This window comes from Trachemys scripta, chromosome 20, assembly GCF_013100865.1.
Source record: "Trachemys scripta elegans isolate TJP31775 chromosome 20, CAS_Tse_1.0, whole genome shotgun sequence".
NCBI lineage: Eukaryota > Metazoa > Chordata > Testudines > Emydidae > Trachemys > Trachemys scripta.
In genome coordinates this window covers 7,791,154-7,791,560 of record NC_048317.1, presented here as the reverse complement: position 1 = coordinate 7,791,560, position 407 = coordinate 7,791,154, and positions in this window count along the sequence as shown.

Here is a 407-nt window from a genome sequence, read left to right as displayed (position 1 = left end):
TTCTGCAGCACCAAATTGAAGCTCCTCCTCTCTTCCAGGGCTTTGCATAACTCCACCCTAAGTAGGTAGGGCCCTAGCCCAGGACTTGGCAGACCCAGATGCAATTCCCAGCTCTGCCACAGATGTCCGGTATGACCCTGGGCAAGTCACTTAGCCTCTCGGGGTCTCAGGTCCCCGTCTGCACAACAGGGATAACTCTCCTGCTCACAGGGGTTGTGTGAAGATAAATACATTAAAGATTGTGAAGCATTGGGGGATCGACTGCCAACAAGCGCTATACAGAGTTAGGTATTATTATTACCCTTTCAACCCTCCTGCTCCTTTGTACCCTCTCTTCTACCTGTTCCCTTTGCCTCCTCCCCCCACTCTCAGCTTTCAACCATCTTTCCTGACATCCTCTATTTTGG